The sequence below is a fragment of the Hemibagrus wyckioides genome, linkage group LG03 (genome assembly GCF_019097595.1).
Source record: "Hemibagrus wyckioides isolate EC202008001 linkage group LG03, SWU_Hwy_1.0, whole genome shotgun sequence".
Classification (NCBI taxonomy): Eukaryota; Metazoa; Chordata; class Actinopteri; order Siluriformes; family Bagridae; genus Hemibagrus; species Hemibagrus wyckioides.
This window is the reverse complement of record NC_080712.1, coordinates 22,696,130-22,720,173: the sequence shown is the minus strand read 5'-3', so window position 1 is coordinate 22,720,173 and position 24,044 is coordinate 22,696,130. Positions and strand designations below refer to the sequence as shown.

The window sequence follows — 24,044 nt, the reverse complement described above, 5'->3', positions numbered from 1 at the left end:
GAAACTTTTGAAAGAATGAATTTACTGTTTGCACACTCATTTCTCAAACAGAAAATATCCGTGTCAGATACAAATATAATGGTGCCTCAGCATGTAGAAGATTGTTTGTTGCCACACAATCATTATAAGGTTTACACTTGATCATATCTGAGCTGTTTAAGGATTGTCGTTCATAAGAGAATAAACAATAACCAACAAAACTAAAAGAAATCAGAAGCAAACAAAAAGGAAACAAAATGCTTCTAAACACTGGTCTGAGTTATAAACAACATTAAAGGGCTCCAGAGTGTTGTAGCTGTATACGGCTTTGCCCTATTGTCAGAACACCACCAAAGTCCTTCTAGTAAAGTCTGTCCACCCGACAGCCATCTTGGCAACACTCCCGGACCGTTATTTTCTGCTGTATCTATTTGAATGGGGAGAAACCCATGTACCAGAAATTAATTGTCAAAGATGATTTAAACAATGACTTTGTGGTCTGCACGTTTCTTCATTATGGAGCCAAGTGTTCTATATCTGTGCCTGTGTCCGTGCAACAATGTGCCAGGCCAGGCGGTTTTTCATAACATCTTTATTACTGAGTGAAAGAGAAAGCAGGTTTGTTGGTAAACAAAGACTTGTTCATGAACATGCAAGTCATCAGTTAGGTCAGCAAAATATACCCACACCTCACTCCTTGAGAAGCTGCGGGCATGAAAAGAAAGCAGATGGATTCGCCTCAGCCATGCTTTTATCAGGTTATACTGTGTGTATAGAACCTACAAGACATCAGGCCCTGAGGGCGATGGGCTAAAACAGCAGCAATCCATATCAGGTTCCAATCCTGTCCGCCAAGACGAGAATCCAAGTCTATCACATAGGCACACACTCAAACCCAGAGAAAAAGGATGATTTTCTCTTTCCTTACTCTTCAACTGTCCACTTTGGGAGAGCCTGAACTCCTTTTAGCTTCGGATTCCTGTTCTTAGCTGACAGGAGTGGAACCTGGTGTAGTCATCAACCACAAGGCCTGCTGTTTGTGATTGGGTCATCATACCTATTGTGTCACCCAATGTGATTCTGGTGTCAGCAAACCAGAAAATTCACATCTGAAAGTCTAGTGACAAAAATAAATAAATCAAGTTGTTGGAATTAACCCACCAACATGATGTGGTGGGATCTTAAGAGCTTAATTGGGCCAAAATTTAAAAGTTTTTGCCGCTAAAGACAGTTCTGTGTTACTGAACTATAGAATATTGGTTTGCTTAAATATTGAAAAATGTAAGTTTGTATATTGAAATGATAAAATGTATATTGAAATTTCTTGTGTTTTGTTTGTCGCCTAAGGTTAATTTGGTTATAGAAAATGGTGAGGACTACACATATCTATGGAAAACTTATTTCTCATGTCAAGAAGAAATAAGACATTTTTTCCCCTCTTTTTCTGATTATTGAGCTGACCCGAGTACCAGGCAACTACAAATAAAAACTAATCGCCTGGACGTTAAATCTGCTTCTGATCTATCCACCCTGATGATGAACATACCATTTCAAATCTCAATGTTCTGCACTAATTCAATTTTCTAAACAACGTCCACACTGAACAATTTATTACTATTACCCATTAACATCTTTGATTACAGCAGTCACATACATCTGCCTAACATGTGTAGAGAATATACAAAAATGCACTGCAACTGATTTAGGTTAGTGTGCGTCTTCAAGATTTTACCTTTGGCATATGTAGTTCATCATGACTCACCACCATAAAAAGACCTAGGCTTTTACGCCTATGTGAGCTAGCCATGTCTGGCAGCAGCACAGTGACCACAGCATCAGTTTTTTAATTAGTGCAAACAGCAGACCTGTGGAACTTGGAGCTCACCATGAGCCGAGCCAGCAGTGTAAAGAAGGTCAAAACACTGCCGGGTCACTCACACCACAGGCCGAACTGTTCTTAACGGCTTTCATTCAAACACAATGTACATATACAAATGTATAAATGCAAATTAAATAAAATAATTCAAAATGAGATGTATTTCTTCTGAATTTCTTACAAATGCTAAAGAATGTTTTGAATTTACACATTTGCTGTTAAATACACTACATACTGCATACTACCTACATACTCTATTCTCTTCATCACTCTTTTCAAAAGGTAGACATATTTAATCATTTCTAGATTTCGATTTCTAAATTCGCTTTTTAACACTTGAAAGGTTTTTATTGCATTTTTCAGGGCTTCGAGCCAACACCATATCATCACACTGCTTTTACTTTATATACTGTGTCATGAGAAAGCCGTAAAATTTAGGTACGCAAAACAGGAAATGTACAAAATATAAGCAACCAACTACGTATCAGGATTCTAAAGCAGTTTAATGCCATTTGACTACATTATTTATTTTAGAATGCAAGGACTTAAATCCTAATGAATGACTTGCTGTATAATTTCTTCCTGTGACAAATAAACTGAGAAAAATCTTTAAAAATAAAATATACTGAACTACTAACTCCTGAACTAGCATAAACTATTGTTTAAACAACACTGATTATGCACATAAATAACATTCTGTTCAGATTTAGGATGCATATATATGCTTGCTAACAGTTTATGACTAAGTTTTTTCCACTTCTGGACCTTATTAAGATCAAGAAGAAGAACTGTCTTGGTTGCAGAAGGCCTGTCTAGCATAGCCTACCATAATCAAACAAAAATGCTGATTTGTAAACTGAATCAACATTTTGAAATTACAACTTCTGCCTCAACTTAAACTCCACCCAGAACATGTGGTGTGAGATGAAAACAACACCTCTGAAAACCAATGGAAAAACCATAAGACATCAGTGCACAAACTGTTCAAGATTGGACTTGAAGGTGTTTATACACAATGGAAGAAAGGAGAATCTTGCTGTGTTATTTAGGATGCTGCGCAATACCACATTAGGGTGTTGAAAAAATCTATTAAAAAAATATATATATTTGACATTTCCTCTTGCAGTTCATGTAGTTTATACAGACAACCAATGTATGTAGTGCAATATTAGTCTAACTGTATTAATGTACTGTTTAATACAAAAGTTCAGGAAGGTTATAGGAAGATACACATAGATGAGCTAATATGGAAAATCACCTAGCTGCACTATTGCCGTTATCAGAGGAATTCCAAACCATGAACAAAGGACACCTGACTATCACAGCCGTGTGTGCTTGTTGAACATCATATTCCAGATATAGTTCTCCTTTGCTGTAACAATAACCTCCATTCTTCTGGAAAGGATTTCCACTAGATTTTGGAGTGTGACTGTGGGGATTTGTGCTCGTTCAGCTACAAGAACTTTAGTGAAGTTGAGCACTGATGATGGTTGAAGTGGCCTGGGGTGCAGTCAGTGTTTCAGTTCATCCAAAAGGTGTTGGGGTTGAGGTCAGGGCTCAGTGCAGATCACTCACATTCTTTCAGAACAATCTTGACAAACCGTGTCTTCAGGGCCCTCACATTTTACACAATGGCACTGCCATACTGGAACAAGTTTGAGCCTCTTAGTTCCAGTGAAGGGAACCTATAATAGTAAAAGGACATTTGTGCACTTCTGACTTTGTGGGACAGTATGGAGAAAAAGTACATGTGTGTGTGTTGGTCAGGTGCTCACAAACTTAACAAGACTGAAAGGAGAAAAAAGACTTTATCAAATGGGGGTCTCTGAAACCAAAGTGAATGAATAAAAGAATTGTACAATGCAGCAAAGACTATAATTATATTCCAGAAAATCCAGATGACACATTTAATTAAAATTAAATACACAAATATACTACTCTAAAACTGCTAAAACTACTATTATCTGAAATGACAAAGCATCTTTAAGCAGCTTTAGCCAACCTGTCTCAATAAACACTATACATACCCAGGAGTAAATACTTTCGACTCAGCATCATGTTAAAGAACAATAATGCACATATGATTCAATTAAGTGTGATTTAATGTACTGTTACAACTAGAAACAAATTTATACACACACATGCCTTCCATTTTTAAGGGGTCACAGTATAATTAGCCCAAAAAATAAAAAATAAAAATTTAGGCTACAGTCTGGCACCTCCACCTGCCTCTTTTCTTCCTGGTTCATGTGTTAAAAAGCCACAATATGTTAACGTCTGCAACAAATACTACACTCAAATCTTAGGACACTAATCTTGGCTACACACACTACCAAGAACAAGTAAGGAATTTGTTCATTGTTTAATTTGCCGATCAGCCTACTCTGGGGTAAAACCTGAGGCCAATTCTTTCAGCTAGCTATCTCATTCAATTTCAAATGATATAATTATTATACTGTGTATTAAGTTGATGTAGAATATCACATGACCTATGGTATGATTTGTATAAAATTCATCAATAAATTAACAGGCTTTTCATTGTTTTGTTGGTGGTGAGTTTTCACCACCACTGGGGGCTGTTATAACTTGGTTAACAGTCAATGGACCATTTTATAATAAAGATTTGAACTTGCTAAATGTGTATTTCTGATTTTAAACCTGATCTGATCTCATCTCAGTTAATATTAACATACTTTAGGCATTATTGTTAGTTTAAGACTGTTTCTGCATTTATTTAACCTGAACATGAACTCTTCAGTGACAAGTTTATACTAGAATAAAAATACGGTAGGGGCAAATACCCATTCATTCAAAACAAGAATGTTATCATTAAATACAGATGCCTTCCCACTGCAAAACATGTAAGCCAGTGCTCTGAGCAGCTTCTGTACATAATTGCTGACATAAAACCTAAACCTCTAAAAGGATGGAGTCAGTAACGCTGGCATTCTGTTTAACACAAAGTGCACCATCATGGGTAAGTGAAGGGGGAAAAAACACTTTCATTAAAATTGCATTTAAAAACAGAGTCTATACTAGAGTGAATCCTAATATCAGAATGCCCATCATAGGTTTTAGCATGGCTACAGCTCAGCGGACTACAGACCGGTCATCTGGCATGTGATGTCATAAGGCAGCTTGTCTGAGCATCTGCGTCTCACACCCACTGAACTATAAATAACCTCATCTAGGATTACACATCACCATTCCATTCTCTGAGGCCTCTAGCCATATACTCAGTTTTCAAACTCTCACCTTTCATCATAGGAAACTGCATTTCCTCTGCACAACATCCAGAACCTAGCTGGAACAACATGACCAAAAGAGTACAGAAGAAAAAGGGACTTGGTTTCCAAAGTGGCTTACACTGGACAAACACATTATCCTATGAAGTGCAATATTAATGTTTAGCATTAAAACAAGGTAGAGTGTATTGAACACCTGTGCCCTGACTCCGGCTTCAGCACACTTTGATCATGCGGCATAATTAGCATCACAGTAGCCTAAAAAGAGCAGAAAATAATAACTCATTGGTTATGAATGCAGGTGGACTCACAGAGAGCTCCTTATGGCTAAGCAGAAGACAAACAGAAATTAAATGTATTCAGTAGGACAGGAAATCTAACAAACCTTTGAAAGCCTTTTCAATAATGGCAGCTAACAAAGAAACGAACACAAATTTATACACCTAATTATGCCTCTTTTACAAACTCATATCCACCATTTACATGTTATCCACTGTAGTAAAGGCAACAAGAAAACTAAGATGTACAGGCTTAGACATGAAGACTGGCTCTGATGTTTTAACAAGCTCTGTTTTATACAGCACAGCCTGTGAAACACACTACAAGCCTTTACACAAGATCTGCTTCTTATCAAAGGCAGAAAATCAAGTGCAAACCGGACAACAATCCTATGCTAACTCCAGTCCTTCTATAAATAGCCTCTTTATTGTTTCCAGCTAAGGCTTTCCAATATCGTGAGTCATTTTTTGGCTTTAAAAATTAACTTACCTGCCTTTATATAGGCATGCGTTCAACAGCTGTGCATCCAGGTGATCTGCTGCTCCTACAAGACCCCCTACATTCCACTGATGTGAGCAGAGGAGGCCTACATAGTGTCGAGATGTACGCCACTGCAATGATGTAACCACTGGACCACTGTCACATGGTCGGTTTCCATGCCTACCGTGCCTGGAGTGGCAGCTAAGAGTGGTTTCTATAGCAACAAAGCACTTCAACAGGGCCCTTCAGTGCATCTTTGCTGTGACCAGTGCCTTCTCTGGAATGGGGAGTAAAAGATCAAACCAAAAAAATAAAAATCCTACATTGGACCATCACACTCACCACATTGAACAGAGATGAGATGTTTTAGTTTTCAGTCTTCTCTTGCCAAGTCCATTAAACAGGGATAATTAAAGCTCATGGCTAGCTTTGTTTGCACTCCATTAGGCACTAAGGATAAGAATGATGTAAATATCTGCACACACTTCTCACCGTCACAGGTCAAATATTCCATGTTTACTTCACATGTGCAAACCAGCAGCAAAAAACAAAGTGATCTTTGTTGAAACACTGCATGATTCAATGACTAAAATATAGTCACGTTTTCAATGAAATCGAAATCACAGCATCAATCATAGTGGAGTAGTATAAACTGGTGTGTTTTTTTCCCTTTCTTTAAAGAGCATAAAATCTGCATAAAATGGTAAGTAGCTGAAAGTGGAACATGAATGAGGAGAGGCCCATTATACACAAGACATAACATTACTGCTGGAAAAAAAAAAATACTGAAAGCTAGTTACAAGACAACTGTAGCTACAATTACTAGGCATGAATGTGTTTTAGCTTACTTTTCTGTTAACAAGCCAACGAATGTAGCATACCTGAAGTCTGAACTAGAAGTGAATGTAACAAGTTAGGTGTAAACCAGCTCATGCAAGTGCCTGGGTGTCACGGTGAACAGTAAGAGACACATGGTTCATTCTTGTATATTCAAGTGTCTCTAATAAACAACCAGTGTTTCTTAATTTTAACCCGTCTCCGTACTTTGAGAGCGGCTTTATCTGTCTGGCTGCACGACTAGGGGAAGCTAGGACACACCGGAGAAAGAGATTTTGGTGCTGTGCTCTTAAGTCAGACATTGCAGGCTATTTAGGTTGGTACATGATACAGTGTAGGTGAAAAGGAAACAACATAATGAGATACACATGCTCAGAAATTAATTCTACACGTTCTCACGATGCAGTACTAACCACAGTAATAACAGTGGAAGCAGTATAGAACCAGGTATTATATTTACTGTTTCTTTAATGCCATGTCTGCATCAATAGCTATTTTTGAGTCAGAAATCAAGCTATAATAATATAGGTCATTCAACAAAATCTTACAATATTACATCAATAATATCTTACATTTTAACAGTAAAAACTAGTTTAAATATATTATATTTCATTTAATAGTTTCAATTACTTTTTTCATTCAAAAAATTTTCCTAGTCAGACATTTTCCAAAGACTTCTAGATAAGTATGGTCCTAATAAAAGCATTGTCTAGTATTGTTCAGAACAGGACAGTCCAGTAAGATATGCTTAAACAGAAACACATGGCAATGGTTCATCGCCATTCAATAAGAACGGATGTGCAAGTCTAGAATGACCAATAAGAGAGTTCATGTATACAGTCTGATCAAGTCTCGATTCGAAGGGAAAATGAAGGAAGAACCTCTGATTTATAACAGGGTTAACTTTCTGTACTGTACTGTGAGCACACTGGTCTCAGTTTTTTTTGAGATGTACAAGCTTATTATTAGGTGTGAGATCTTATGGTAGGTTTTGACAATCAATAATTCTCAGTTTGAAGGCTTCCTTAGAAGCAGTGTCTGCTTGTTTGTTAGCAGATAACCCAATATGGCCTGGTTTCCAACAGAAAAGGATGTTAAAATTTGTGTCTCTGTAAAGAATCCACTTTAGCTAGAACGCTGACAGTTATGTGGTGTTTGGTCTTTAAAGATTCAAATGCTTGGAGGTAAGATTTTGAGTCTGTGCAAACAAAAAAGTGCTGTTTTTAAGTACTTACAAACTGCTCTAGAGCTAGGAGGAAACTGAGCTGAGATACAGAGGCCAAGTCTGACGGTGATTGTCCGTCCTAGATCCATCTGTATAGAGTGGTTTATGAAGTGGAAAACTGTCTTATATGCAAGAATTGCAGTTTATAGATATTTGAATGGTCTTCTTTTGATTATGTTCTTATTTTCCTGTAAATGGCATCTTCAACAAAAAAATCTTCAACAAATTTTCACAAATACTGCAAAATATACTGGGTCCAATAATGTTTGTAATACTGTTGATTTCTATGCTTAAAAAAGGGTGACTGAAAGGATGCTTCCTTGTGGCACCCCTAATACTTTCCTATTCGGACACAAAAATGTCTGTTGGATAAAATGTGAGCAGGTATTTTCTGTTAGAAATGAAAATTAGCAAATATACCCAAGACACTTTTCAAGATGTTTGCCGATGTACATAAATGGCTTAAGTCTTATGAGGTGATTCATTTCTTTTCCTGTATCTAAGACCCCACTGGAAATTGGCACAAGATGGCAATTTACCATTCTCTCCATGGTTTTACGGAGGCAACTAGTCAAAGGGTAAAGGCGATATGACCTTTACCTAGTGTAGGTATGAGCATGATTATTGCCTCTTTCCAGTGTGATGGTCTCCTGACTTCAAGATGATGTTAAAGTTGATAACATACTTTGGGGCAGATGCTTGAAGAACTGACAATGAATTTCATCTAGTCCAACAGCTGCATTATGAAGAAATATAGGGCTCACTAATAATTTTGCATGCTTGTGCTCTGAGGATTTTTAGTCTGTTTGTGAAATGTTCTTTAAAAGCCTTCATCAAACCATGGATTAGTCCTGCAATACAGTTTTGTTGTTGTTTGTAGAAGTGAGTCTTCTGCTGTTTTATTATCAGTGAATCTCTTTTCAGATCATGACTACTTCTCATAGCAGAGTGACCGTAAGGGAATTACTGTGAATCACCTCAATTCTTACTAATATGGCTGATCCAAACAAGGATGTTGCATATATTAGTCAAAAACATTAAACATTACATTGATTGAAAACGTGCTTGGAAGTAGGTGAATCGATTGAAGACAACAGGGTATAAAAACTGCTGTAAAATGCTATAATTCTGCAAAATTAAAAAGCAAGCCAAGACAGTTCCACTGACTAATATGAGAACTCTTCATCAAGTAGGCAGGACAAGTATGTGCACTTTAACTCTACATTTATGAGACAGATTATGACTACAATAAGTAATGATTTCTATAATTTCACTATCCTTTGACTGACTAATCTTTTAAGGTCTCTTTTCTTTAATTTTTTAATATTTTCCCCTCCTGAGTTTTGACTATTTTCAGCTGACGAACTCAGTAGCTTGAACTTGATTTGCCATCATGTAGCACTCAGTGCTTTGAGTCTTCTTTTGAAATGGGACAGCACTTTTTTATTTGTGGCGTGGTTAATTTTCTCCACCTTAAAATCAACGAAACTCATGGTGGCTTTCATCATAGAGGCATAGGATTTCCTTTAATTAAAAAGCAAAGATTTATCAATCACTTTACACCCTCTCTGTATATTTCACATTATATTTCTTTTTCTTTGATCCAGACTGTTCAGTATTTTGATGATGCAGAATGATGGATTTTGATGGTCTTGTACAAGCTAATTCATGTTTTTTCCCCACAATTATAACAAATGGCCTTATTTTTAAAACCTGCAGAATCATGTTCAAAATTTTTTACAATTAAAACATCTCAGAGGGTTTGGAATGAAAATACTTACAAGTACACTCAAGTGTCCTCAAGAATCCTCTCTAGTGGTTGAGGTTAATTGAATATCTGGATTTAAGGGCCTGTTTTAATTACCTGATACTCTTTTTGATCAGCATTTATTTGTTCAATTGTCATACATTTGGTTTACCTTGCTGTGTCAATGTTTTTTTTTTAGCCTTATCCATTTCCTGAAGTTCTCTGGTTCCAATTACTCTTTCATGGCTGTTTAACAATGGATGATAATAGCCCTTAATAGGAACGCTGGCTAACAATCAGCATGCATCAAATTATCTGCATTAATGTTCCTGGAGCACTCCACCAGAATCTGTCCAGTCCTTAACTTTCATATCTTTCACCGTCACTGCTACACCTGAAATACCTTTTTGAATTGCAATTGAATTTTGAAGGAGCTTTTTGAGGGGACTGTCAGGAAGTAGAGATTCTGAAAGCATCAATCTCTGGCATGAATCTAATTCTCGCTTATTGGGGAGAACATGCAAGCTGGCATCTGAATCTACATCTAGAGTTTGTCATTTACGGGGGTTTTTAAGCCATATTTTTAGTACTTGGTTTCATCACTCCTGCTCCCCACCCACCTTGGAGACCAACAAGGGGCTGCACAGAGCCATGGATATCCTTTGGATATGCACCAAGGATACAGTGGTGACACACTAAAGTAAAGAGAAGTAAAGGTTGTACTCAATTGACCCTAAGCCAATGCAGGGCAAGTCTTGACTAGCCAGCTGACTGGACTGGGCCCTTTCAACCACCAGTCTATGTGAAGTCTGTGCAATGGGTGCTTGGGACCTATTCTAACCCTGGATCATCCATGCAACACTGTGCCCCAGACTGCATAAACACAATAATGCTGTGCCTTAAATCACACACACTTGTACTACTCTGGACTGTTTACTGAGTATTAACACTAACATTAACATAATGGTTTTCCTATTATAGTGAGTGAGTGAATTTTACAACCCTCTTTAAACTTACCATAAGATCTGTTTTCAGTACAAGACTTTTTCAATGTACTGTGAAAGTTTTCAATTTGTGATGCATGCAATGACAACAATCATGTCAACCACAGAACGTTTTGAAGAGATATTGAGCTCATCTGTGTCTGCACATGTATGAGTGGTGATGGTTTTAAGGTGCAAATATGTACTTCACTGGCAGTAAACAGACCCCATACATGATATGAAAACTGTGGGTGGGGAAAACTTTGCCTGGGCTAAATAAGATTTCACATCACTTTTCCCATGACTTCAAATGTGTAAGCATTTATCGGGCTGTTCTCACCGGCTTCTTCTATGTGTCCATGGTTTAACTACTTCTGTGTGTCCATAGTTCAACTACTTCTGTGTATCCACAGTTTAACATCTTCTGTGTGTCCATAGTTTAACTGTGTCATAGAACTGTATCCGATTATCTTTATTCTCAAAAGTCTTACTATCAGACCTTCTGTTCGTTTTCAGCATTAATAAACAAATGGCCTTAAAAGCATCAATAGCCTAGACCAAAGCCAGAGGAAGAAACAAACTGTGGCAAAATATATTAGCGCTACATGATAATCTACTGTCTCAGAAGACCAAACATAAGCAAGGAACCTCCACAGAGAGTGATTTTAATTAAATGACCACAGATAAAAAAAAAAAAATGCAAAGCTTACAATGTCACTGTAAATACTTAGTAAAGATTTTACTGTATTAATTGTATATTATATACTAGTACTATAACTGTAGCAAAGAAGCACTTTAAAAAAAGTACTGTAAAAATAATCTACTGTTTGTAAAATTTACAACCAACTACACAATAAAGCCCTGAATATTTGTGTTTTCCAATGTGAAGTTTTTGTTAGAATAAGGTGCAGCCAAAAACAGAAATGTACTTGTTTTATTTTTACTTAACTAGTTAGGCTAAGAAGCCACAAAAACAAACTTCATTGACAACTTCCATATGTCTCGCCAAGCAGACAACCCCTAACAGTGAAGCTTGTAATCGGACACGATGCCTCACTAAAAATAAACAAACTAGTGTTGCCAAGTAACTTGTTTGTTTGCCCCATTCGACTGGCCACACTGGAGCTCCACAAACTTTATCTCCATAGCAAATCAATCAGTTTTGTTTAAAAAAAACCTGCCTTTTATTATCCGACAAGGTTCAGGTTTCTGGCATCTACAAAACAATGACACCTTTAATATTTTATGTGAACTAGAAAAAGCTGTGACGGACATCTGTGACAAAGCAGGTAGTTAACAGTGATTAACAAGCTATCTAAATGCAGAAGGGGAATTTGGTGCAACACACAGCACTCCTGATTTGTGTCTCACAAGTGTGGGATGAGCCTAGTAGAAATCCTTAGGTAAGAAAATAGAAACAGTGAGAAGCGTGTCAGATGGTCAGTGGGCGGACAAGCAGCACATAAGACAAAGTCTCCATAGACATCAGACCAACACAATACACTCTAGGTTTGCAAGTGGGGTACATCTCTCCATCGCAGCAGAACCTCTTGAATAATGCTAATTCTCTTTACTCTGGGTTTGATTACTGCAACTAAGCCTGCTATTTCTCCCAAACCTGACCATCAACCAGGGATAGTTTGTCTTTCTAAATGTGGGAAAGATTAACCCAAGAGATTTTCTACTTAAGTCATTGAAATAGAGCTGATGAGTCAGCCCAGCTCCCCACTGTGTTCGGCATATCACTGTCTACATGCCCATTAGCCAGTGTCCAAAACACCAAGAAAGATTTCTGGAATCAAACTGCTCTTCTACTTCTTAGGTTCCCCTTGTATCGGTGGTTCACAATGTGAGCTCTGAAGAAGAGGAAGACCATTTTGAGATGGACAGAGGCAGACAGATAATGAGCACAGCTGTTTTAAAGAGAGACGTACAAAAGCATCACAAGGTACAATAGGTTTCCAGATACTAACAAGATAACTCAATTTTGTAAAGCACACAGCAGAGCCATGCACTGTTAGCCTCTGAGCAGAGGCTTTCTCCTAATCATGAAATCTCAAGACAATAATAAGCTGACAGTGACCATAATAAACCCTGACAGAAACAACCACACTATAAATCTAAATAAATGAGTTATAATAACAAAAAACAGCCTTCTGATTTAATTTTGCAAACGAATACAGCTGAGAGTGTGTTAAACATAGGAATGCCTTAAATATAAACTTCATTAATGCAGTGTTCTGTTGAAAAAGCAGACGCAAATCTCACGTCAAACATATAGATGAAAAAATTACGGCTTAACAATTGTGTCCCTCAACTATTTATACACAAAGACTATGTGAACATGGGTGAAAAGCAGTTATTAAAACTGAACAGTTAAAAATCTTTACAACAAGCAGCACACAGCAGTTGAAAGAATGGTTATGGTTAGAAAATAATATTTATACGACCCTGATCATTGTGCCAAGATGAGCAATTTTGTGTCTCGCTCTCAGTTTATTTTGTTCATTTGTTGCCACACGGGTTCAACCACCACAGAAAGATCATAGTGACCTCTGCAAAACGAATGTCATCATTTGATATATTTAACCACAATGCACATCACAGTAGTGTGACAACTTTATGCTGTAACTATAGCACGTGCTAGATTAGCAGATGACAGAAAATTAGAATCAACACACAGGCATGGAGAAATATTGATGAAACCAAGCAAAAAGAAATGCACAAAGCTGTCATACAACTCTCCTGCTAACACAAGTCACCATGTAGTCCCAACAGAGTCAATAATACTGCTAGACAGATTAGAATAAGATTTTTACTTGCAATGAAACACCACAACTCACAGCAGTAACTTCTACCAATGACTGTGACTTTCTGACAAGAACACAAAAAGCTACACCAAACACTAGATTTTGGAGCGTGGCTGTAGGGATTTGCCCTCATTCAGCCACAAGAACTTTGGAGAAGTCGGGCAATGATGTTGGGTAAGGAGGACTGGTACAGAGTCAGCATTTCAGTTCATCCAAAAGATGGTAAGTGGGGCTGAGGTCAAACTCTGTGCAGGCTAACCTTAGCAAACCTTCGAGAAATGTTTTCACGAAGCTCACTTTGTGTACATGTCATGCTGGAACACGTTTGAGCCCCTTTAGTTCTGATGAAGATCAATTTTAATGCTACAGCATTACAGCAGAGTCATACTATACAGTTGGGCACGTGCAACTTTAAGGCAACAGTTTGAGGAAGAACCACAATGATCCGGTGGGCAGAAACATTTGGCCATATAGTACATGAGTAATTCTGAGGTTGTGCTCATGAATCATGGCATTCATATGATCTTGCAAAGGTGGATACATTTGTTCAGATTAATGAAAGCTAAATCCATATTAAATTATGGACCAGTAGTTTTATATCAAATAAGAATTTGCATGGATATAAGGGAAATGTGACATTCTGTCAGTGATGTGCAGTATTAAGCATGAAACACATGTGGAAGTTAAGGGCTGGGGAAAACACACCTCACACTTCAACACACCTCATACGTATACAAAGTGAAATTGGCTAGCCAACATGCAGAGTTTCTACTTCCCTAACTAATATACACACTTCTATACATGTGAGCACACTAGTACAACTGTCCAGTGTAGTCATGGGAATGACCATTAAACACTTCTATACATGTGTGCACACTAGTACAACTGTCCATTGTCGTCATGGGAATGACCATTATTCCTGATTATGTAACAGAAGAAGTAACGAGACTGGAAAAATAGACAACATGGAATGCTTCCAACTATTTCACTAAAAATAAAGATAACCACCATGTTGGACTGTTTCATCACCATTTTAAAACTGTGTGTTAGGAATAGCTTGAGCAAAATAGCAGTGGGCCTGGGCCACGGTTGATACATGCTCTAAAGCAGAACACATTTACCTCTGGTTACTCTGAGAGTCTGTATTCTCTGTATCTTTAGCAATATGCCTGGTTGGAGTCAGACTGTGAAACAAAATGAAGACCAACCAGGCAAGGGTTTAAGTGCTATTCAGATAAGCTGAAGAGGATTCATAAAAATATTATTCAGCAAAGCAAAAGCTGGCTGTAAAAGGTAAAATGTAAAACTTTCAAAATCATTTGTCTGGCCCAGGTAGATGTTTAGGGCGTTATTCATAAACAGTAATTACAAAATGGGTTACAGGTCACATTAGACAGCTAAAGTACAGTAATGTATCTGTTTCCGGTTAATTTAAGGACATTTCATAATAAAATGACTAGAATTCACCAAGAGGAGGGGTCAAAAACTGTCTGACAACAAACCAAATTAGAAAAAATAATTTAGCTGATCCTTTGTAGAGGTCACATGCATTTATGTAAATGAATTAACTGAAAGCAGCTCACTGGGCCAGAGTCTAGCCACAGGGCTAAGGACATTTGGCCAGAAAGGGGGGAGTTCTCACACATCCTCTCCTGTCTGATAATGATAAAAACAATCCTTGTAAGGTGCATTAGCAAAAGCATGCATTTATTCTTCCTGCTTCAAGCATATGATGAAGGATAGATCTGTTCAAAATCTGTGGCTCTAGTAAGTAAAGTAAAGTAAAACAAAACATAACTTCAAACTATTTTATTAACAGCCATGAAGAAATAATTAACTGTTAAGCATTTAGGTAGTGCTTAACAGTTCAGTCCTGACAGCTGCTTACCCAGACCTTCGTAAGAAAGGAAGTTTATAAAACTGTGGGCAATCATATATCATTTAGAATATCAGCACAACACATTTGAACACTCAAATCGTATTGTTTAGAAGGTGCACATTATTTCTTTCTCCATCTAATTGTTTCTAAAGAAACAGCTCATATATGGGACATAATCTTAGAGTAATAAAGATGGGATTTAAGAAACAATTAAAGAAATTTATAATTGGTGATGCAGTGATTTTTATAGGAGATATTTATTTACCATTTAAGGAAGGGGTCTAGGTTATAAGTGCTTTGTAACAGTCAAAGTTTCCCCATCTCTGGAAAGTCTTCCCACAGAAAAGTTTACACTTTTCCGGTTTGGTTTCTTGGTAAAATGACAGGTTGTGTTTTTAACGAGCAAGAGAGAGAGAGAGAGAGAGAGAGACTCTTGGAAATTCCACAACATTAAATTTAACTGCAAACTGAAGTATACTATATTGCCAAAAGTTTTGGGACACCCCTCCAAATCATGGAATTCAGGTGTTGTTTTTCAGGAGTTAGGCTTGGCCCCTTAGTTCCAGTGAAAGGAACTCAGCATGCCAAGACATTTAGGACAATTTCTCTGAACTTTGTGGGAACAGTTTGAGAATGGGCCATTCCTGTTCCTACATGACTGTGCACCAGTGCACAAAACAAAGTTTATAAAAGACATGCATGAGAGAGTTTGGTGTGGAGGACCTTGACTGACCTGCACAAAAACCTGACCCTAACCTGATAGAACACCTTTGGGATGAATTACAGCGGAGACTGTGAGCAAGACCATCTCGTCCAACATCAGTGCCCGAACTCACAAATGCGCTTCTAGAGGAATGGTCAAAAATTCCCATAAACACACTCCTAAACCTTGTGGAAAGCCTTCCCAGAAGAGTTAAAGGGCGGGCCAACTCCAAATTAAATTCATGTGCATGTAAAGGCAGACGTCCCAGTTTTGGCCTGGCTCACAGTCTCCTCTCTAATTCATCCCAAAGGTTTTCTATCAGGTTGAGGCCAGTCAAGTTCCTCCACACCAAACTCACTCATCCATGTTTTTATGGACCTTGCTTTGTGCACTGGTGTGCAGTCATGTTGGAACAGGAAGAGGTCATCCCCAAACTGTTCCCACAAAGTTAGGAGCATGAAATTGTCCAAAATGTCTTGGTATGCTGAAGCATTAAGAGTTCCTTTCACTGGAACTAAGGGGTCAATCCCTGAATTCAATGATATGGAGGGGTGTCCCAAAACTTTTGGCAATATAGTGTACATGTCATTCATTAATAAATTAAACATTGGAATCACTGGCAAATCGACGTGGTGTAAGTAGAGAGCATCACACCAATCCCAAAGTCAAGTTTATGAGTAGCAGCACAGTCTAAACTGCTGAAGAAAACATTTGAAAATTGTTTCGTTCACAAAAGTGAATTGAATGTCACGTGACATGTGCTAAGAAATACCACACCTGCCCTGTAACACCTCAGGCATTTCTAAGTGACTCTAAGTGTGCATTGGAGGAGTGCAGACATAACAGTGTCAAGTCTGCTGGAAAGATGTACGCAAAACGAGAGGCTGCGTTATTTGCCTACAAGTAGCCCTGGTGCTGTTTCAAGGCAAATCTACAAATGTAAAATAACGGAGTGAGTGGATGCGTTTCAGACACTAATTATAAGCAATTTGAATTACAAACTTTAACACCCTTAAGGATGAAATTCAGGGTTTCGGGTTTTTAGTCTGCTCTTCTAAAAAGAAAAACCAGGATGGTGTGATGGCAAAGTCAGAAACAACGTCATAACATCTCAATTCAGACGGCTGCATTTCAATGAAAATGTTCTGGCATTATTCCCATGTTTTGACGCGGTTTTACACAACCTCACGAATATTTTTTAACAATATACCTTGTTCCTGAGGTTGTCTTATAGCTGTCAGAGACATTATGTCCATTGTTGGACTTGCAAATTATGGACTTGAACTTTCGCTGATGACATTTACACGTTTACATAACGCTAGCTTGTAAAGAGCGAAAAGTAAATCAGTTTAGAAATAGGATCCAAGAGTGTGTCAGAGTGGTTTCTATAATAAACAAGCTAATATGTCCGTTTTTAAAAATAACAATAATAACAATATTAATAATGTTGGCCTGAACTACAGACATCTCAGTGCGAGATCACACATTCACGGCACTATTTCAGAGCTGTTGCATTAGAATCAAATGAGTTAACGATAACTAGCTAAACGAAGAAGAGTTCTCGGGCCAGTTAGGCAGGTAGTTAAGTCTCAGCCAGCGTCAGGTGTTACAAAACGTCGCTAGGCTAACCCTCCAGCTAAAGCTAGCTGATATAACAGAATAACAGAAAATGACTTACGTTATCTCAGGATGGAAGTATCCCTTCACACGTACCAAGCAGACGATAACTTGACTTTCTCACAGCAAAGCCGCTCTCTGAACATCTAATTAGTGTTGCTGCTCACGGTGGATACGGTCGCTAACCGCTAGCGCAGCAGGGCTAGCTGTTGGTTAGCTAGACTAAGCTAACAGGCTACCTAATGCGGCTGTTTTCACGCGCTAACTTTTAACTGCTCCCTGAACAAATTGCAGCTCCCGTTATAAGGGTTTTCATACATATTTGACACCAGCCCACACTTTTGTGCAGTGTCGGTCGCAAAAAAAAAAATAAATGTTAGAAAAGTGAAATGTTACAAAATATGGACGCTAAAGCGGCGTTTGAGCTAACGAGGCTACATGTTCTAACCAGATGACGTCCTCCCCATCGCTGACGGCCAGCAGTCTGCGCTGAACTGCGAGAGGGGCGTAGCTTCTGCTGTCACTCGTCCGCCATTGGCCAAGCGCAGCATGATGTCTCGTTGACTTGCTAAAACTGGTTTGCGTGCTCGTCCAGAAAGCTCCCTCTTATGTAATGAAAATAATGTGTGAACAAAAATATTGCGAAATGAAACACATATTTAATCTGACAATTGCAGTTTCCTAAGCCTAGCTCAGGCACACAGACCACTACTTTCTTTTTCATATTCATCCATCCATCCATCCATCCATCCATTGTCTATACCCGCTTTATTCCTAATTAGGGTCACGGGGATCTGCTGGAGCCTATCCCAGCACACATTGGGCGAAAGGCAGGGGTACACCCTGGACAGGTCACCAGTTCTTTTTCATATTCAGTAACTTATGAGTCATAGAAACCCATGTGTATACATGGTGAAGATGGAGATCTCCACACGGTTTAATAACCTGAGCTCAGGATCAAGGGGTGTCATTTCATGGACAACCCTATGCTCTGACCCTAACCTCGCAACAAGCTGGGATATATGAAGAAAAGAATTTCACAGAACTCTATATGTGACAAATAGTGGCTTTATCTTTATTACCATGATCGGGATCACATGAGATCCACAGCAGATCACTGGGCATGAGGCAGAAATACATCCTGCACACAGACATTCACATCTCGGGGCAATTTCGTGTAGCCAAGCCACCTAATGTCACATTTATGGAAGATGGGAAGAAACCAGAAAACCCAGAAAAAATATGAAACTATATGAAAAGTAACCGAGGAACCTGGTACACAGCTCCATAAAAAAATTTATCAGATACTTTATATTAGATACTTTATTTGGGTATACATAGGCTAGCTTATTGCACCAATCACTGGCTCATTTATCATGTACTTTTTCCACATAGGTACACAATATAGATCCACCATTATTAACTGTCATCCACATGTTACCTGATATTATCTGAGTAGTGGTATAGGTGTATCCGGTGGAGAGCAGTGTTAAGAATTGAGCAAAATAATCAACGGGAGTCATGTTCTCAGGAAAAGCTAAAGAACCACAAGAGCACAATTAACACATATTCTGCTTGAGGAACAGTAAACATATAAGGTAAACGTGCCCTGAAATCAAAATTGGTGCTGCAGAGCATATCTATGTTATAGACACTGATGTGACACTAAATATGGAAAACAAACTTTAATGATTCAAATCTTGGCACAACTTCCCAACTTCCCTGTGATCATACAAGTAAATGATCTCTAGACCAATATATGTCCTGTCTATGAAGGTGGGTGTTACTCTGCAATGTATCCGCAATGTTTGAAGAGGAAGGAATTTGAATGTGGGGCTCCTCAATGCTGGAATATTGCTCCTTCGGACAGACCTAGAAAGCAATTCCCTTTTTATATCGCATCAGGGCTTTTCAGTCTGCCATGCTGCTGTGCATGATGTATTCATACCATTGCAATGCCCACCAAGTTGCCACTATAAGGTCAGTGTCACTGAGCTGAGAATGGTCCACCATCTAAATACTGTATGTGATCATCAGTTGTCCTCTGGTGGTCATTTTCCTAGATGGACAAACTGTTCATTTCAACCGATTGTCTACTGTCAGTAACTGTAGGCCTACGAAATATGTACATGAAAATATTAACTATCAGTAATTTCAAGTTATCTATTAGACTTTGATTCTGGTCAGAGATACTGAATCTGGTCAATTTCTCTCTCTCTCTCTCTCTCTCTCTCTCTCTCTCTCTCTCTCTCGTTCTTTCACACACATGCACACACATGCACATATACACACAACATGCCAAGGGCTGGTGATGTGTGCTAATTTGCAACACCACTGTCTGTAGTTCAGTTCTTGTTGTAACCCATCACAGAGTTTAAAAGCCTGTGCTGTGCTTAATGAGTGCTGCTGAAGCATTGCTATGGAGACTGCAGAGGGCCTTTCATCACCATGGAGACTATGGAGGAGTGTGTGAACACTAGGATTGTCTTATTCAGAAACGAATGGGGAGAGCTGAACTTAAGGCCAGTGGCTCTTCAAGAGAACTATTCTAGAAAGCGCGACAGATCTGGCACTGTGTTACAGTCAACTTTGGTTCAAACATTGGGCAGTGTATTGAAATAACATAGGGAAGATGTGATGAAGTAAAAATAATGTCAAATGAAAAAGAATAGTCAGGAAAGGACCTGTAGTTGACGTGCATAACTAGTCTTAGACTTTTTCTCTTTAGATTTGTGGTGAATACAAAACTCCAGTATTTTCTAGTCAACATTTGCTAGGTTTTGAGTATTTTTCCCTGAGTCAGAGTATTTAAGTCTTATGTAATGATCACTACGAAAGTAATTAGTGATTGCAGTAACAAGAATAAACATGTGAGATCAAGGATGTAAACTGTTGCAGAAAGTCTTGCCAAAACCATTTAGTCTAAACAAGTTATTGCTTTGATGATCAATATCTACTTACTAGGAACCTCACAGTAAACAAATATCACAGTATTTATCTGTTACACATTGCTGTGAATAGCTAAAAATGGATCAACATTGAAATACCCTTGACAGTTATGAAGCTGTGTGCAGATATCAAACACTCCCATCGCAGCATCAACTCACAGCGTCAAGCAGAGTCAGGTTTCAAACTTATAAAGTATGAAATGAAAGTGATAAGCTTCCAGATAGCATTAATGTCTGAAAGTAATATTCTGACGAGAGCTGTGTGTGTGTGTGTACAATATGTCCATGCATGGGTGTGACATCTGTCTACTTTGTGTATGTATTCATAATGAAAGCTCTAAGTAAGTATTATTAGAATCAAGCAATATAGCATACTTCACTCACTTTCAGTAACTTTATCCTTATCAGGGTCACGGTGGATCCATAGTCTATCCCAAGCAAGACTGGATATGAAGCATGGTCACACCCTGGATGAAATGCTAGTACATCACAGCACACCATGCATATACACATTGACACACAGGACCAATTTATCTTAGGCAATGCACCTGGTGAAACCAGACAATCTGGTGGAAACCCACACAGACACAGAGACTCCACACAGACAGTAATGTGATCTCAGGAACAAACCTGGGACTCTGGAGCTGTGGAGCAGCAACACTAACCACTGCTCCATCATACCACTATGCAATGCCAAGTGTGCTTCAGGAATGATAACACAAAGGCTCTATATTTGTTTGAAAAAGTGCAAAGGTACATTTAAAAAGTGCAAAAGAGCCACTTGGCAAACACTAGACACTTCATTTTACTGACTAATTCATGCAACCCATTTAAACCTCATTGGCACTGATACTCCACACATAACAAGATTACATTTTGTCCCTTAAAAATATTCCAGAATTGTTTTGTTTACTGCAAGAACAGTATTTATTAGTCAGTTTAATTTTGTATTCAGTCCACTGCATGGCCCTTAAACAAGGCCCTTAACCTTGCCCACTCCAGGGGCACCGTATCATGGCTGACCCTGCACCTTGACCCCTACTCCCTAACAAGCTGGCATAAACAAAGAAAAAGATTTCACTGTATTGTTAGTCCTCTGAGTTGCGAGGTGGGCCCTCCACTGATCGGATTTGTTTGTCCAGTGCCTGTTGCTGTGCTCATTGAACCATTCCTGAACCAGGTAACCAGGTGTTCCCCATGTTTGCAATGCACAAGCACCCGGCTATCCACGTGATGTAAAAGAAAAAGTGATTCATCAGACCAGGCCACCTTCTTCCATTGCTCCGTGGTCCAGTTCTGATGCTCATGTGTCCATTATTGCTGCTTTTGGTGGTGCACCGGGGTCAGTTTGGGCACCCTAACTGTTCTGTGGCTATGCAGCCCCATACGCAGCAAAATGTGATGCACTGTGTATTCTGACACCTTTCGCTCCCCATATGCATCAATGAACCTTGGCCGTACATGACCCTGTCGCTGGTTCACCACTGTTCCTTCCTTGGACCACTTTTGATAGATACTGACCAGTGCAGACTGGGAACACCCCACAAGAGCTGCAGTTTTGGAAATACTCTGATCCAGTCGTCTAGACATCACAGTTTGGCCCTTCATCAAACTCGCTCAAATCCTTACTCTTGCCCATTTGAGGACAAAACGTTCACTTGCTGCCTAATATATCCCACCCACTAACAGGTGCCATGATGAGGAGATAATCAGTGTTGTTCACTTCACTTTTCAGTGCTCATAATGTTATGCCTGATCAGTGTATATTTCAAATTTGCGTTCTCTCTCTCTCTCTCTCTCTCTCTCTAAAACACATTCTGGAGGTCATACCACGGACCTCTGTATATAACTAATTTAATAGCTATCCACATTAGCTAACCGCTTCAGTTGCTATGGACATTATGTCCTTAATAATTGTTTTATTTTTAATTTGCATTCAGCAATTCATAAGTACTAAAAAAAGAACAACAAGAAATAAAATTTAGATAAATGAATAAAAATCTGGAATCTAAAATATCCTTTAGATAATATAATTATACATATGAGAAAGCTGAACCAAGAATAGGACGCTGAGATGTACGTTTGAATCATAGCAGCACCACCTAGTGGCTAATGATTGCCTTATTGCAGATCATCACTTGGTCCTGTTGTTGAACAAGTCCCCATGGTTCTCAAAAGTGAGGTAATAATAATACAATAATGTTAGGTAATAATAATTATATTAATTTTAGTGTGGTGAACATTTTAACTGACTATTATTTATTATAGTTATTAGCCAGTTTGACTGGTCATTGAATATATAAGTCTTAATAATAAAAAAAAAAAGTAGATTGGACTTGAATCAATGACATTGTAATGAAAATGTGTTCTGTGAATGATCATAATTAAGTTCATAAATTGAAGACAACAACAAAAAAGCTCTTGCACTAATAGATAAATATTTGATGAGTTACTATAAAACTGAGGGATATGTCAAAGCTCCAAAAAGGTTTTTCAGCATTATGTCTGAGGAGGAACCTAAGAGTATGTGTAAAAGGTATGTGTGGAGCATGGAAAGCCAGTTGATTAAAGCATATATACCAAATAATAAAATTTGAATGTAAACTTTAAAATGAACTAGAACTGAAAGAAGGGAAGATAATGATTTTTGTTTTTGAAAGAAACATATTGAACCTGTTATCATAAAAAAAAAATGACTGGCTGACCTCAAGATGCTACAACATTCTTGACAGAAGTAAATAAAAGCATAAATCTAATTTTCTCTATCGCATTTACAAAAGAAACATTTTAATATTTTCATAATTATTCTGAAGCTCCATTAAACAAATGTGTTGATTTGCTTTACTTGGTCTTGAATTCATAGAAACCATCGAACATTTTTTTTCTATGACTATGTCAAGGTGACCTCAAAAATCTGAACATCATTGCCTAATGATAAATAACACAGCCCTGGTTTCTTGATCTTCAGAGGTCCTCTTAGAGAGAGTTCATCTGGAAGAAATCATTTAAGAGAACCGTGTTGTCTTTCCCCTGAGCATACACCATGCCTCCTCTGACTTTCCTGGACATTTGATGCCCATTGATTTCCATGAGAAAACAAGCGGAATTTGTTTATCTGCCTGGAACCCAAGAGCGCACCAGCATGTCAGTTACCCATATTGACTTATTTTTTTTAAACTTACTTTAAAAGTTTCAATTTCCTATTTTTTCTATTGCTTTGGTATTTACAATAGATCTAAAAGGTCTACACAGTCCTGTTACAATGGCAGGATTTGGGGATGTATAAAATGAAACCAAGATACATTTATGGCATTTGGGAGACGCCCTTATCCAGAGCAACTTACAATGTATCTCGTCTCTAATTGTATACAACTGAGAGGTTAAAGGACTTGCTCAGGGGCCCAGCAGTAGCAGTTTGGTGGACCTGAGAATCAAA

General features: G+C 38.2%; 1 protein-coding gene across 2 annotated transcripts in view; it reads right to left on the bottom strand.

The window, feature by feature from the left end:
* The window catches only part of ppm1ba (protein phosphatase, Mg2+/Mn2+ dependent, 1Ba), a 32,644-nt gene extending 14,494 nt beyond the window's left edge, over positions 1-18,150 (bottom strand). Inside the window, exon 1 of one of the 2 annotated variants that reach the window (XM_058385856.1) lies at positions 17,722-18,150. The gene's annotated coding sequence lies outside the window, so the exon portion shown is untranslated. Of the gene's footprint in view, positions 1-5,868; positions 6,137-17,721 lie in introns of those variants that run through there. The other variant, XM_058385857.1, reaches the window with a different exon arrangement.
* Positions 18,151-24,044: the final 5,894 nt, after the last annotated feature.